Source organism: Zosterops lateralis, assembly GCF_965231275.1.
Source record: "Zosterops lateralis genome assembly, chromosome: 4".
In the NCBI taxonomy this organism is placed as follows: Eukaryota; Metazoa; Chordata; class Aves; order Passeriformes; family Zosteropidae; genus Zosterops; species Zosterops lateralis.
The window spans coordinates 4808113-4822443 of record NC_139765.1 but is presented as its reverse complement, the minus strand read 5'-3'; the positions used below and the strand labels follow the sequence as shown (position 1 = coordinate 4822443).

Here is a 14331-nt window from a genome sequence, read left to right as displayed (position 1 = left end):
AAGCTGAGAGCAAGGAAAGGAGGTGCAATAACCTCGGAGAACACCCGAGGGACCACTCGCCCTGCCCTTTCGGCGGGGATTTAGGATCTTTCGGGGCTCCCCCGCCCTTCCTTCCCTTGGATGCCCGCGGGGCTGGGGCGCATTCCCGCATTCCCGGCTCACGCCGGCGCAGGCGGAGCGGGGGAGGACCGGGGTGGGGAAGGGGCTCGGGGGAGGCGCTCAGGAGGAGCTCCGAGCCCGGCAGAGGAGCCCTGGCAGCCTGGTAAGGAGGGGAACTCTCCGGTGGAGGGAGAAGGGAGAGGAGAGAAGGGAGAGGAGAGGAGGGAAGGGAGGGGAGAGGAGGGAAGGGAGGTTTTCTCGCCTGCCCGCACCTCCTGCGGCACAGCGGCCACGGGGAGCGGCCTGAGAGGCGACAGAGGAGGAAAGGGCGGCCTGAGGAAGGGGGTTGAGGGGCACACACAGCGGGGGTGGCCCCGCTCTTCTCCTGCACAGCCCCCCGGCCCCGGGCGGGCGCATCCTCCTCCTCCTCTCCTCCTCCTCTCCTCCTCCCCCGGCCCGGGCTGGGAGCAGCGGGGCCGGCACTGCTGTGTGTGCTGTGTGTGTGTGCTCCCCGCCTCCCTCCCTCCTTCCCTCCCTCCTTCCCCCGGCCGGATACACCGCACTGTCACACCCGGAGCTCCGACACAGAGGTTTGTGCCTTTTTTTTTTTTTTTTTTTTTTTTTTTTTCTTCCTTTCTTTTCCTCCTCCCCTTCTTCTTTGCCGGGAGTTCCTCCTTGCGTGCCTGGGGAAGGTTGGGGGGCAGAGCTTTTGGCAGCAGGAAAATTGCTTGGAAAAGCGGCAGCTGAAGGTAACAAGCCTTTGGGGCACGGCGGAGGGAAAGCAAAGGGATAAAAAAATCTAAAAGCGCCTAAGAAGGTGTTGTGGGGGCGAGGGAGGATGAATTTAGAGGGGAGGGTTGACTTTTTGGTTTCCTGCTGTTAGGCCCATAGGGGTGGTTTTTGTTTTTGTTTTTTTTTTTTTTTTTTTTTTTTTTTATTTTATTTTATTTTATTATTATTATTATTATTATTGTTATTTTTAATTTTTTTTATTTGTTTGTTTTTTGTTTTTTTTATTATTATTATTTTATTTTATTGTTTTTGGGTTTTTTTGTTTGGTTTTGTTTGTTTTGGGTTGTTTTTTTTTTTTGTTTTTTTTTTTTTTTTTAAGTAGAAGTGTAGTATCAGCAATAGAGTTTTAATTATATGAAGGAAGTGCCTCACTCAGAGCCCTGGTGCTGTTTTCTGTCTCTTGGTTGGGAAATGACTGGAGGTCTTTGCTACCCCCCACCCGCAGGGCAGCACAGAGATATAATGCAAATTTTGGTAGAGAATCCTGTGAGTTTATCCTCGCTTCTCTGCAAACTAGAGATCTGTGACCTTGTCTTGTCTTATACAATCCTTTACCTTAATGTTGCTGCTCAGAACAATTTGCTTTTACATGTTTGCCTCTCAGCCTTTTAAGGGCATAGCTGGGGAAACAAATAACTAATGTCAGACCATTATCTTGTGGAGAGGGAAGCAGTAAAACTGAATGGGACTTCACCCAGAAATACTGCACTGTAAATTCAGTCAAAAGGCTAGTTTTTGCATGTCTGTTTAGGCTAGCATGTTTATTTGCTAGCTCTGAAGGTAATTATTGGAACAGAAAGATGTGTTTCAAAATCCATATCAGCTCTAATCTTGGTTCACTTGAATTGGTATTGAAACAAGCGTGGGGTTGAAGTGTCAGATGATGCCAGAAACAGAACAAAATACAAGGCCTTTTAAAAACTTTCAATATCAAAGCTCATATTGTTTTTTGGCTTGTTAGTTTAGAGTGTTACTTTCTGTGCCTGCTGGCATTCTGGGAGACACCTCTGAAGGAGTTGGTGGCACAGAGATCTGCTGCTGGAGTTTGTTTTGATTTGCAGTGCTGCATCAAAAGCATCATCACTTCCTGCTTACCTCTAATGCTCTTGGCTAGAAAAGTGTAAGTTCTGTTCATTACTGAGTTAGGTACTCATCTTCTGTCTGAAGGAGCTACATAATTCAGAAATTGGTCTGATAGTTGCTTTAGTGAAGTTGTAAAATCCCTGCTGCAGTGTAGTGCTTTAACCTCTAGATCTATTGGGTTGTCCTGACAACTTGTTTCTGCATAGCTAAAGTGTTTCAAAACATTTCCTCTGTGTTTTGGGGTGTTTGTCTAAGTTAAAGTCACCACAGATTTCCACAGTGATGAGAACTGGGGATGAGGAAATTGAGGGGCATGGACATGCATTCACTCAAAGGTATCTGAATTAAACATGAAGCAATAGCAGATTTAGGCCAGCCTTCTGCTATATTTAGAGTATGTTTGAGGATGCATCTGATATTGTAACAAAGCTGCAAATTCTTCAGTTCTTCCAATTCAGGATTTAAGTCTAATCCCTGTCAATGCTTGTTTAAATTAGTGGTGGAGAAATGTCATTTTAAAACATCTTGAAGACCATGTGAGAAAAGACTGAGTAAATAGTACCCATAGCAGGTCAGCAGGAGGAAAAAAAATCTAGAGATAAACTGCTAGAAAATAGGAAATGGCCTATTAACAGAGGCACAAAGTTGGTGGCTCTTTTACAGGAAGCAGCTTTGACTGATAAGCTGCTTGTACTTTCCCCAGAGTCAGTTCAGATCTGACAAACCTGAATTTTGGGGAAGTGGGTGAGTTTGGAAGGTGTGGGAGTGCTGGCAGAGAGAACATGGATGATGACAGGGCAGAAGGATTGTGACAGGGACTGTTGGCAGTAGGACCAAAGGCACAGAAACTCATTTCTCTGTATGGTGCAGTAGAGGAGATGAACAAGTGGTCATTGTCTTCAGAAATCTACTGGATACTGATGATTTGAAGTGCAGTAGCAGAGTGTAGATCCTTGCTCCAGAGGAGCAGCTTGCAGAATTAGACAGTCATTGGAAAACAATTATTATAGGTTTCACACAGAAGGCTCCTAGTTCTGAAGAGCTTGCCAGGTTTTTTCCCAATATTTTTTGACTTATATAAGCGACAGATCATGTGAACAACTCAGTGGGGTGGAGAAAACTCCTCCTGTGCTGCTGGGGACATGGCTCGTCTGGGGTCTGTCACTTATCTTACTGTGTTTTTTGGTTTTGCTGTGTTTAGAAGAAAATATTGGGAATAACAGCTGCAGGGGATAATGTCAGCATTGGCCTATAGTTGGATTATTTTGCATTATCACTATGAAAAATTACAGCATTCAGTTTCCCTAAGGGTCCTGAGTCCACAAACGAGGCTTAAGGAATGGAAGCTTGAATATTGTCCAGCGAGATTAAAATTATCTAAGTTACTAGGAGTGGGTCATGGAAAAAAGAGTCAGGCATCACCAGATGTGTCTGGAAATAAGGATAAATCTGAAGGACCTTCCCTTCCCTGGCTCAGGCAGCTGTTTCACCAAGGCAGTCGTGATTTGGGAACTCTTCACTTGTGCCCATGTCAAGCTGATGCTCCCCAAACCATCGTGGGCTCCTGCTTGGCCAGAGGGTCAGCCTGTCTCACCTCTGGCTACACATTCCCTCCCTCCCTGCTCGGGATGGGACTGTTACTCCTGGCCAAATGCAAATCTGCTCTCGTTGTTGTTGTTCTTGGCCTGGTTTTCAGTTGGATGGGTTCCTGGGTCTGACTCAACGCCTGACTAAAACACGCCGGGGGATCGGCGGAGATGGGGATGGTGCACTCAGAGGAAGAACAGGGCTGCTCCTCCTCTCAGCAGGGCACATCCAGCCTCCTGAGCTTGCTTGGTGCTGTCCTGATGCTTCTGCAAGGCCTTCAGATTTAATTTGACTCCTATCTGGCCAATTTGGGGAGGGAGGAGAGAACTGGCTGCCTGTCTCCAGTCAGCTGTGTAGGCATAACCCTTCAAGGGTCTGATGGACTGAGTCAAAGAGGAAACTTTATGTCCTTCAAGATGAAACTACAGCAGATGCTTTTTCTTTTGTTACAGTTCTTCTCCATTCAGTTTTTGAATGGTAAGCCTGTATTTCTCGTTTTTTAATGCCATCTGAGGCAGACATTTTGTCTGTTGGTGTTTTTTGTATTTTTTTATAAAATTCTTATTTTCATAGTGCTTTAAGGCTTTCTTTAGAAAATGGAGCTGTGTTTGAGTGACATGCAGCATTAAAATTACAGCCAGCTAGGTCTTTACATAGTGAAATAATAATAATCGGCACATAATTAACGTTCTGTTGATAATTACTGAAAACCCTTTTCCCCTCAAATCTGTGGCTACATTTGTTGTTAAAGCATGAGGCATATTGAAGGTTTGGCAAAAATACTTGTAATTCATTTATAACCATGTTCTGTTCTAAGCTTATATTAGCTGTGTTTTGCAAAAGTTGCTCGAATGTGTTTCTCTTTGTGTGTACCTCTGCTTGGGTGGTTTCAAGTGGCTGGAAATTGCATGGGGCTCTGTTCTTCCACCCATGCTCACAGAAAAAGGTGTCTTGGGCCTTAAAAATACCCTGTTGTGTTTGACTCCAAAGTTTTCTCCTTCCCAGGTAATTTTCCTCCTTCCACAGTGTAATTGTGGTGCAGCTGTGCCCATAAAATACAGTTATAATAGGGTTTCCTCATACTTCAATTAATTTTTAACTCTCTGTACCAGTATCCATCTTCCATCCCTGCTTTGAGTAGCAGGTGGTTGTCTTGTGGGGTTAACAGAAAAAATACAAAACTTGATGACTGATTAATGCGTTCAAGAGTGGCGGGACTGGTCACAAACCCAGGTGCTTAAAATGTAATTTCTAAAGCCATTTTTTGGCCTTGCCTTTGTGCAAGCCCAGATCCGTGTTTTATTGTGTCCAAAGGTGAGAGGCAATTTCACCACGGGGTGTTCTCTGGAAACAGACACAAGGTTTTGATTCCAGTTTTGGACGGCTTGTGTTTGCCTTTACAGCAGACTCAGTTTTCAGTTCTGTTTCTGCAGTGCTGAATAAAATTGGGACTGGCTGGACTGACAGCTCCTTTTTTTGGTTGGTTGGTTGGTTGGTTTGTTTTCTGTTTTACCTTCCTGAAAAAAGCCATAAACCTAATTGTTTGAAGGAAAGAAAGATTTCCTGATTTAATGTAAAGAAAGGGGATTTATATTGCTGTAGATGCCTCAAAAAGGCCTTTTCTTATTTTGGGACTGCTGAATAGAGTTATTACAACCCTCTCTAGAATATTCCTTCAGAAACTACCTTGATACTGTTGGTGAAATTATGTAAACGTTAATTGACTGCAGTTTTGTAAACAGTGCAATAGATAAACAACAAGAAAAAGGTTCTTACAAAGCTCTGCAGTTGTCTTGTTTAAAGAAATGTAAAGCAAGAATAAGTGTTATGCTGATAATGAGCCAATCACTCCTGTTTCTGAGGCAAATCTAGAAAATGGAGATGCTGTGTAGGAAAAATACCAGGACTATTCAGGAGTACAGTTCCTACTCTGCACTTTAGTAAATGTTGAAAAAGGAGATTCTTAATTTACTCACAAAATGTGTGGGTATGAGCAGAGCAGTATTTGAAAAGGCTCTTTGCTATGGGTGTACTGTTGGAATTAATGGTGGAGATGGTTACAGATGGTTCTCATAGTAGCCAGAGGTGGCTCCATGTAATGATTCATTGGCAGAATAAGAAATTGTCTGAGTCATCTTTATAGGTGTGCAGTGATAGCTCAGAGGAGAGTTACAGCTGACTGGGGCTGGTGCTGTGCTCCAGCTGAGGCAGAGTGCCCAAAACGACAGCGTGACGCTGGTGCTGCTGTCTCTTCGTCATTAGTGGGTCCTTGTTCCCTGAGCATAAATAGCCATAACTTGGAGAAAGTTACATCTGTGGCAGTCAAAATTGCTTTGGTCAAACACACAGCACTCATTGGAAATATATATTTTCTGTCACTGCTGTCGTTTACACATGAAGTAATGTTTTTTTGCCCACTTTCTTGACGTTTGAGCTGTAATGTGAATAGCTGTGCTTTGTGAGCTTTGCTCCCATTGCAGTATAGCTGTGTGATTAATTGAAATGAAGTTATTCACCATTTGTCAAAGTTTGGCTGTGCAGGGTTGCAGCATCTGAGATTCCTCTTTCATCACTAGGGCCTTCAGAAAGGGGTGCTGGTGCTTTGAGCAGAGCCTTGCCCTGCAGGCAGGTGTGTGTGCTGGGGTTCAGCACTGGAATGTGCCATGAGGTTCTCTCTTAGCTACCCATCCTCTGATGTGGTCAGAAGCAAAGCAGTCATGGTCTGTGGTGAGCAGCTGCCAAACCCAGGAGCTCTGCCCACTCTTGTCCTGGCTGGGACCAACAAACACAGGGATGGGTTTGGTGGGTTTGTGTCTTATGTTAGGTGGGCACCCAGCTGCTCAGCCTAGAGAGATCTTGCATTCAGCTGGGCTTCTGCAGAAAGGCACAAGCAGTTTGGAAATGAGATCTTCATCCCATGAGTGAGTTTTGCCTGTTCTTTCCTGCCTTTGTGACAACTAGTGAGATCAGCTGCTGCTTTTCTGGAGTAAGGAGAGGAACCACTTCTTCTGCCAGTACCCTGTGGAGCTTCTATGATGGTGGAGCCAGGGCTGCCACAAATCTTTTCAAAACCATCTGCTTTTACCACCTGTCACTGCTTATTCACTAACTTGTGGTCTTGTTGGGCATTAGTATTAAAAATCTTTCTGTGTAAGTACAGAAATGAAGAGGTTTCTTCTCCAGTCTCATGCTTGAGCTGTGGGTATATAATGGAGGAGTTTCAGAAGTGCTCTGTTGGGAGGGAGAGGGGCAGAAGAGAGAAATAAAAAGACTTGCCTCCCTGACATAAAGCACTTTCTGATGTAGTACATGCTCACAAAGCTCTTTTATTTCTGTTATCTGTTGGTCTGAAATGCATGGCATGATTCTGTTTAAACCTAATTTTAAGGACAATTTTGAGGGTGAAATTTTGTTACCAGAAGGAGCCCTTAGCTAAACTATTGCATACACTGACATCAGCTTATTCATTGCTTCTAGCTTTAAGTCAAGGGGAACAGGACTGCTTCTAGATTTCCTTTGGCTATTGAATTAAATGTCATTGCTGTAAAGGACCCAACTCATTTGTTGGACAAAAAATTCTTGAAGAGGCTGAGGCTGTTGGTCCCCAGGCCATTAATAAGACACCCAAGCTCATGTGAAATGTATTCACGTTCCTAAATTGAAAGTGACTGACAGAATTGCACCCTTAGTTAACCCTCAGCTCATACGACTACATCCTTGCTGCTCTGCTTTTGACACTGCAGGCTGCAAAGAAACTACCTGCTTGCTTTTGCAATAAAAGTTGTGTTTATGCAGCCTCGGAGCTCTGCCAGCCGTGCAGTGTGTGTGCAGTAGATCCTTCTTTATTCCTGTGACTGCAGCTGGAACTTCTCAGCCTAGCTCTTTACATGCCCTGTGATCCTTTCTGCAGTAATGTACATTATCGCTTTGATGTGGTTCTGCTTCTGCTTCCCTGTGGAGCCTTGCTGCAGGAAGAAGTGAAATCCCAGGTCAAGATGTTACAGGCATTGAATGACACTGGTTCCTCCCAGTGATCTCCTTTGAGTCCTCATTGCTGCTTGTCTTCATTAGATACTCCAGAGCAATGTATTCCTAGTATGGAACAAAATGTCAGTGATCCCCTCTGCACTTCTTTGTGCCTTTCTTTGCATCTGAAATAAAGTTGATGACACTTGCAGAGAGGAGAGGGCGAGGAGCCTGTGGGTACCAGGGTGTTTATGCAATGCTCTGCTGTGTGTAGCAAAGTAACCATCAAATCTTGCACCTAGACGCAGTGCTCAAACCTGCCAGCTCAGTGGAAAATCTTTGTGGCTCTGCAGATAACCAGTAACATTTGCCATGATAGTGTCTGGCTATGGTTGTAATTTTTCTTCATTCTCACATTTATGTTCAGTAGCTACTACCTTGTCCTGTGCATCCTCAAAGCAGCCAGTGGATTTCTGCTATACATGAATTTAAGGTTTCGGATTACCCTAAACATAGTGATTTGAAATGCTGGATCGTTGATTCATTTCTCAGTTAGTATTTTTTTAATTTCCCCTATTTAAACTCTGTGTCCTTTCCCAGGCGTTTTGGTTTGTTCCTTTGCCTAGTTTTGCTGTCACTTTGCTAAGCTGAGAGGGCTCAGGTTGTGTCCACAAAGACTCATTTCCTGCCAGAGGTGGATCCCTTCACCTTTGTTCAGGCCTATTCCCAACCCCTCATTCCTCTGCAGTGTCTCCTAGCTGTGTATTAATCTCTGTCTCAGAGCAGAATTGAACCCATCTCCATTATGTTCTAAAGCTGTCTGTATTTACACTAAAATCCATGTTTTACAGGCACCTGTCTCAAATCTGGCATTCTGCTGTTTGCCACAGGGTCTCAATCAGCTGATCTATGGAGAAGTATCAGTTCCTTGTACTGGAATGCTCCATACATGGGCCCTCAGGTGTTTTGGCCCAGCATTTTTTTTTTTTTTTTTTTTTTTTTTTTTTTTTTTTTTTTCTGCTGGATGTTTCTATTGGCCCATATATAGCTGAGATTGTTTTCCTGCCATTGGGAATGCTGAATTTTCCACCAAGGGGAAAGCCTGTTGCTTTGGCTGGCTCAGAGTTTTTCAAGAACTGATAAGGCACTGCTTACAGCTGATAAACTTTTCCACAAAGAGTTGTTCCAGCAAGCAGATCGAGGAGAAGGTGGAACTGTGTGCTTCCAAGATGAGGTGATGACAACCCACCCATATTTTAAAGATGAGATCTCTGGACTCTGCCAAGACAGTAATACTGTTGAACCAGCCACATATGCAAAACTAAACCATGATCTGACAGCAAATCGATCACAGCCTACAGATGCATTAGCTGCTCATATTATTCCACTTGGATGGGGGGGTGTTTGTCTTAATTCTCAGGTTCTTCCTGGAAACTTTTGCCTGTCAATGCAGCATTGGTTTTCAAGTAATGAATATTTGTATTTCAATAGTCACCCCTCTGCTGGTGAATCATCAACAGGCTGAAGTTCCATTAATAGTGAACACATTTGTCACCTTTTCTGGAAGGCCAGAATTCCCCCAGCCCAGGATGCTGATATACACAGGAGGACCAGTTGCTTTGCTCTTGACATTCAATATGATTTTAAACTTCCTGAATTAAAGGTTATAGGTTGGCACATCTAGCTGTTGGTATTTAACCTTAAAAATTAGATAAGCATGTTGAAAAAAAGAAAATAATAATATGCAGTGCCTGAGATTCTATTACTGACCATAGATTGCATCCTTGAAGATGGGGAAGTTCTTGCCTTCTGAAGTGACATGATTTGTATTTATCAAAACCCAAGTCCTCTGCTTGTCACTAACAGTTAATTTCCCTGGCAGCCTAGGTAAGTCTTGTTCTGGGAGATGAAGTAAGGTGATCTGAAGCCCTTCATAGGAACTTGTTTCTGATCTGAGGTTCATGTGTTCAAAATGTTAAAACAGTCACAATACTGTAAATCTTTCATTAAATGACAGGGTGCCTTCAAGGAGAGTAGTTCTCTTAGTTTCTACATACGCCTACACTGAGCATGACTAATGTGATTGTGACTGTGAGCCCTTAAATAAAAAGTGGAATTCTAGAAGTAGGTCTCATAGCATTCCTAGATACAGAGCAGGAGACTTGTACCTTGTCTCCTTGGTTAAGGAGAGTAAGCTGAATTTTTTATTACATCCGATTGGTGGAATTCATTAAGACAGTCGGATTTGGTTTTGTGAAATGCATGCAAATCCTCATATGGATTTTCATTCTAAACATATAATTTTCAGTGTATTGTCTATATTATCACTCTAGAGTAGCATTGGCAGCATTTGGTGCTTTGCTCCATGCAGCTTTGTAAAAATATCACCCAGTACTGCTGACTCATTTATAAAATAAAATGGGCACTTCCTTGCACTTATTTTTTCTCTTTTCTTTTTCTGTCTTCAAAAATCCTACCTGCTATGTGCAATCTTATGTCCTTTCCAAGCAAAGTATAGTGCCCAAAATATCCTGTAGATGCTTTTTATCTAAAGTGCTCATAATTGCTAGCAGCAGCTTCCTTTAAATCATTTACAGACTTTTCACTGGAGTGTCCCATTGGTAGATGGGTTTTTATTCTGTACAGTGCTGTGCAAAAATCTTAGCCAACAAGAAGGTTCCACTTGCACTAATAGAGATTTTGCATCTATTTGATAATTGTTTTGAAAGTTCAGGAAGATTAAGGCCAGGAAAATACACTAAGGATAACTAATTCCATGATGAAAAGGTCATACTTCATTGCCTTAGCTTTTTAAAATGCCACGTTTTTCATACTTCATGGAAATTTGCCTTCATTCTTTTAAAAACCAAATTCTGATCTGAGTGCACTGTCAGGGTAAAAAATAATCAATTTTCTGTTTTAATTGTCTTCGTATTCATTAGGCTGTAAGCTTACAACTGTAGAATATTTTTTTGAGTGTTTTTTCATTGATAAAATAATTTCTTTATATATTGCAAATAAATACCTGGTGTACTGTTAGCAGGGGAACATGTGTCCTGATGTTTTAGCATAGACATGAAAGATCTATTAATATTTCCCCACCAGAACTGCATGCTGCAAGAACAAGTTATGCTGGGCCACAGGTAGTGTGATCTCTATCCTTTTGAGAGTGTTCCCTGCCAGAAAATGTTGGTTTTAGTGGTCCTCTTAAGTCTGCACTTTGTGTTTATTCAAACTCTCATTGAAGATGTGCCTTTTCTTTGTAGGAGTGTGGCATTAGTACTGGAAAGCAAAGGGAACACAGCAAAGCACAGGAGTGATAATAACTGGTACAAAGTAAGTGAAAATTAGGTAAATGTGGTAGATTTGAAATCAGATACAAAGATCTGCCAGCATGACACTGAAGGCTGAATGAAGAGGAGCAAGGCAGTGCTTTGCGCTTGTGTGTTCCCACTTCACTGTTAACGAAGAACGTGAGATTGATTAACTCTGCCCAGCCCAGATGTGGGGCACATCTGGAGAGCCGTGTCCAGCTCTGGGATCATCAGCACAGCAGGGACAGGGAGCTCCTGGAGCGGGGCCAGCGGAGGCTGCAGAGATGATTTAGGGCCTGGAGCATCTCTGTCAGGGAAAGGCTGAGGGAGCTGGGGCTGTCCAGCCTGGAGAGGAGCCCCAGCTGAGAGGGGCCCTGATCCCTGTGTGTCCCTGTGAGCAGGGAGGGCTCAGGGCAGGGCCCAGCAATGGCACCAGAGCCACGGGCAGGGACTGAGCCCCAGGAGGTTCCACCTGGACATGGGGCAGAACTTCTTCCCTGGGCAGAGCCCTGAGCAGATTGTCCAGAGAGGCTGTGGAGTCTCCTCACTGGGGATATTCCAGACCCAGGGAGGTGGGACCAGCTGCCCCACTGTGGTCCCTTCCAGCCTGACCCATCCTGGGATTCTGTAACAGACTGTATGCGTTGTCCTAAACACAAGGAGTAGGGAGCAGTGTTCAAAAGCTGCTTATGGTGGAAATGGCTTCCCTTCTTATGTTCTGGACACTGAGAATTGGCAACCCCAGTGGAGTTTGTCTGGAGGCCTCTGTAAGTGCTGCCATGAGACAGCATTTGGGTCCTTCTGTCTCTCAACTCTAAACAAGTAGCAACTAGTCTGCAGCAGATCCCTGATAAAGTCGGAGGAAAGGGTAGATAACAATCTTGTGCTGAGCAGTCAGGAAGGTAACGTGGCAGATCTGTCAAGATAGCAGTGAGCTTCTGTAGTGTCAGTGGAGGGGAGTCTCACTGGGTCTCCCCTCTTCCCCTGGGGAAACCACACCCTAGCTGAATCCATGTGGAATCTAGTAATTTTAGTCCTGTTAAGTGTCAGAAAGGTGAGTTACTATTTTTCTTCATCCCTTCAGTTACTTTGGAGATATTATTAAGGGAAGGGTTGAAATTTTTCTTTGTACTGTGGGTGTTTTTTGGCTCTCTGTTCTTCTCTTTTAATGAGTGTTTTGAGGCTAGTGCTCTGAATATTTGGGTTCTCTTCTTTTTAATATCACTGGCTATTTGTGAGGAGCACATTTTGGTAGATAGCTGCTCATGGAGCTTGAGAGCAGAGTCCTTTCCTGTTTCAGAAGGGTGGAGATAAATGCTGTGTCCTCAGAGCCCAAGCCACGTGGGGTTGAGTGCACGGGCAAGAAGTGCCCTGTCTTGCAGTTTGTCCTACCAAGCAAGAGGCATAACATATTCTTGTTCCAAATGCAGTTTTGTACAAAAGCAAAGATTGCAAAGGAGAACTTAAATAAGCAGTGCAGAGCAGGAAGCAGGATATTTAACTACTCAGAACTAGTTTAAAAAGCTGGCTATGTTCAAATCCGTCAGGCTGGATGGGATTGATGCTAGGATGCTGAAAGACAGAGGTGATGGAACTGCAGTCCTGAAGTTGCAATTCTCTATGAAAATATATCAGAGAGGTTCCTGAAAATTAGGGAAAGGCTTTACTTATTACACCCATCTTTTTAAGAAGAGAAGGAAAGGTAGTTCAGGGTTAATCAGCCTTCTGCAACCTCTAGAAATGTCATGTATCATATCACCAGGGAAATTGTTTCCAAATGTGAGAAGAATGAGAAGATAATCAAGAATAGTTGACCCAAATGTTCCAGGGGCAAGAAGCATTTGATGAACTTGGATGCCTTTTGTAATTAAATGACCGCATATGTAGCTGTGGGCATATTGGTGGATAAATTCTTTGCTGTGAAGGTGCTGAGGCACTGGCACAGGTTGCTCAGAGAAGTTGTGGATGCCTCATCCCAGAGAAGGAACTTTGAGCAACCTGGTCTAGTGGAAGGTATCCCTGCCCACAACTGGGGGTTGGAACAAGATGATTTTTAAGATCCCTTCCAACCCAAACCATCCTGTGACTCTCTGACTCCAGTGTTGGTTACCATCTCTCACAGAGGAAGTATATGGATTGTTAGATTAATTGACATTTGTATGGATATTGGAGTTCAAAATGTAGTCTTCCATGGCTCACTGGAAACTAAGAACAAGTGGCCTGTGAGGGGTTGGGCCAGTGATGTCACCTCTCTGTTAATTACTTAGATGGTGAGATGGAATGCACCCAGAGAAAAGTTATAGATCACATTAAATTGGCAGGAGAGAGAGTACAATGCATCAAGTGGTAGAAATTCAGTTCAGGTGGGTCTTGGGAAGCCTGAGATTTGGCTAACAGAAAGCTCTTGAAGCTCAGTGAGAATAAACATGAAGTTCTGTGCCCGTGCAGATCAGCTCCTTGCAGCAACGTAGTCTGGGAAGCAGCTGGCTGAACAGAACAGTTGTGGGAAAGCTATGGGATATGATGATTACTGCCAAGTCCAAAATGAGTTAGTGATGCATTTTCATTGCAAGTAAGGCAAACAGCATAGTGGTCTCCATGGTCAGCAGATCAGGGGAAGTAATTGTCCTCAGAATTGCTGAGTCTCTGTTTCTTCACTCAGCCCTGAGATTCCTCAAATGAAAAACACGATGTTTAGAAAATTGAGAAAGGACTACTAAGGTGTTTCTGAGCCATGGGAACCATAAGTAATGAGGAGAGATTAGGGTCCTTAGGCTGTTTTAGTCTGGCCAAAAAAAAGAGGCAAAAGGGCCATCTTACAGAAGCCTGTAGCTTCTCAAAGACAAATTCTTATGACTATGGAGATGAACTCCTGTTCGTGGCAGATCGTAAAAATAATGAAAATTGCAGCTCAGACTGGCCATTAGGAGGCATTCAGATTGGTCATTAGGAAATATTATTTACCACTGAGTAGCACAAAAGTTTTAATATGCCCATCAGAGAGGTGGTGGAATCTTTCCTTGGCTGTTTTTGAGACTCAACTGGACCAGGCTGTGGCAGAACTTATCTACCACTGATGAGAGTCCTTCTCCAAGCAGAGAATCGAACTGCTGATCAACAAAGAATCACAGCAGGGTTTTTTGTGTTTTTCTGTGATTCTGCCCATGACATCAGGGCTGATCAATGCAGAGAAAGAATTTCATACAGCCGGGACATTACTGTGTCCATGAGGGTGAATCTGAAATAGTGGACAATGGAAATACTTCTGTAAAGTTTTCCTCTTCACTGTCAGCTTGAAATACATCTGTGTTCTAGGAGCCCTTAACTCTGCATGAGCTATGGGTTTATATTGCCTAGCCATTTTTAAATTTTCTGCTCTTTTGACATAATCCTTGGGGATAAACACCACAATGTTCACGTGAATATAGGAAGCCATGTAATTTTTATTTCATCAGAATTATTTGAGTTATTTATTGAGCATCAAGTCTAC

The 14331-nt window shown here is 43.5% G+C and overlaps 1 protein-coding gene across 3 annotated transcripts in view; it reads left to right on the top strand.

Annotated features, from left to right (window-relative positions):
• The first annotated feature begins 203 nt into the window (after nt 1-203).
• Nucleotides 204-14331, top strand: part of FAR2 (fatty acyl-CoA reductase 2) — a 117982-nt gene continuing 103854 nt past the window's right edge. Inside the window, exon 1 of one of the 3 annotated variants that reach the window (XM_083859325.1) lies at nt 204-262. The gene's annotated coding sequence lies outside the window, so the exon portion shown is untranslated. Of the gene's footprint in view, nt 263-577; nt 849-14331 lie in introns of those variants that run through there. The other 2 variants (XM_083859323.1, XM_083859324.1) reach the window with 2 other exon arrangements.